The sequence below is a fragment of the Prionailurus viverrinus genome, unplaced genomic scaffold, assembly GCF_022837055.1.
Source record: "Prionailurus viverrinus isolate Anna unplaced genomic scaffold, UM_Priviv_1.0 scaffold_59, whole genome shotgun sequence".
NCBI lineage: Eukaryota > Metazoa > Chordata > Mammalia > Carnivora > Felidae > Prionailurus > Prionailurus viverrinus.
Window position 1 is genome coordinate 257,166 of NW_025927621.1, and position 2,347 is coordinate 259,512.

The following is a 2,347-nucleotide window of genomic DNA, read 5'->3' on the forward strand; positions in this document are numbered from 1 at the left end:
ACTGATCATACTGTTCTGATCAGTATAGCTTTGTAATATAACCTAAAGTCTGGAATTGTGATGTCTCCAGCTTTGCTTTTCTTCTACAAGTTTGTGTTGGCTGTTTGGGGACATTTGTCATTCCATACACATGTTGAGACTATTTGTTCTTGTTCTGTGACAAATGTTTTTGTGAGTGTGATATCCCTATCACACTTCATTTCATTATATGTGTAGATTGCTTTGAGGAGTGTAGACATTTTAACAGTATTTTGTGCTTCCCATCCATGAACATGAAACGTATGTCCATTTCTTTGTGTCCTCTTCCATTTATTTCATCAGTGTTTCATAGTCTTTAGAGTACAGGTCTTTCACCTCTTTGGTTAGGTTTATTCCTGGTTTCTTGTGGTATTTGTGAGCCTGTCAATGGGATTGATCCCTTACTTTCTCTCTGTGTTAATTCATGATTTGTGTTAGAAATTCAATACATCTATGTTCCTTGATTTCTGTAGATTGTGACCTGTCGAATTCATATATCGATTCTAGCAATTTTTAAGGGAAACTTTCATGTTTTTTATAGAACCTATCATGTCAGTTCCAAACAGCGAAAGTGCTACTTCTTCCTTGCCGATTTGGATGCCTCTTATTTCTTTTTGTTGTCTGAGTGCTATGGTTAGGGTTTCCCGTACTATGTGGGATAACATTGGTGAGAGGGGTCATTCCTATCTTGTCCCTGACATTGGAAGAACAATTTTCAATTTTTACCCATTGAGGATGAGATGAGCTGTGGGATTTTCATAGACGACCTTTGTTATGTGCAGGTAGGTTGAGTCTCAATGTACTTTGCTGACGGTTCTTATCATGAATGGATGTGACATTTTATCAAATAGTTTCCCTGCATCTGTTGAAAGCATCGTATTATTCTTATCCTTTCTTCTATTACTGTGGTGCATCATGTTGATTGATATGTGAATGTGGAACCACGCTTGCAGCCCAGGAATATATCCCACTTGATTATGGGAAATGATTCTATCAATGTATTGTTGACTTTAATTTGAAAGTATTTTAATGAGAATTTCGGCATACATAGTCATCAGGCTATTGCTCTGCAGTTTTATTTAAAATTTTTTAAACATCTTTTTAAATGCTTATTTTTTCCTTAGATAGTGTACATAAAAGTGAGGGAGGGGCAGAGAGACAGGGAGAGAGAGAGTCCTGGCCACGCCCCACACTGTCATGGCAGGGCCCAACGTAGGACTCGAACCCACGTACCACAAGATAATGTCCTCATCCAAAATTAAGAGTTGGACAGTAAACCGACCGACCCACACAGGCGCCACTGCAGTTTTCGGTTTTAGTGGAGGCTTCATCTCGTTTTGGTATCAGGGTAATGATGGCCTCATACGATGAATTTGTAAGTTTTCCTTCTTTTTTTATTTTTTGTAATAATTCGAGGAGAATACCTATTACCTCTTCCTTGAATGGATGGTAGAATTCATCCATGAAGCCATCTGGCCATGAACTCTTGTGTTGGGGGGAGATTTTTTTAATTACTGATGGGGTATCTTTCTGTTTTCAGCTTTTAGGTATCTTCCTGTTTCAGTTTTGGTAGTGTGTGTGTTTCTAGGGATTTGTCCATTTTTCTCAGAGTGTCCAATTTGTTGTATATAGTTGTTCATAATATTATCTTCTAATTGTATTTTTGTGGTGTTGACTGTCATTTCTCCTTTCTTATTTGTGATTTCATTTATTTGGGTCCTTTCTGTCTTCTTTGTGAAGAGTATGCCTAGGAGGTTTTCAAGTTGATTACTGCATTCAATGAACCAGCCCCTGGTTTCATTGATTTGGTCTAGTGTCTTTTTGGTTTCTATATTCCTTATTTCTGCCCTAAACTCTATTATTTCCTTCCTTCTGCTGCTCTTTTTCTCATTCCTTCAGGTGTAAGTTAGGATTCTTTGAGAGTTTTCTTGCTCTTTAAGGTAGGCTTGTATTGCTATATACTTCCATCATAGACTGCTTTTGCCGCATTCCAAAGGGTTTTACCAGTGTATTTTAATTTTCATTTGTTTCAGTGTATTTTCTCATTGATTTCCTGTTTGACCCATTCATTTAGAAGCATGTTACTTAACCTCCCTTTATTTATGGCCTTCCCGCCCCCCCCCCCGCCCTCTTTTTGTGGTTGACTTCAAGTTTCCTAGCTTTGTGGTTAGAAAAGATGCTTGGTCTGTTCTCTGTCGTTGGGTACCTCTTGAGGCCTGATTTGTGACCGAGAATGTGATCAATTCTGGAGAACGCCCCAGGTATGCTTGAAAAGAATGTGTACTCTGGCATTTTAGTATGGAGTGTTCTGAATATATCTGTTAAACCC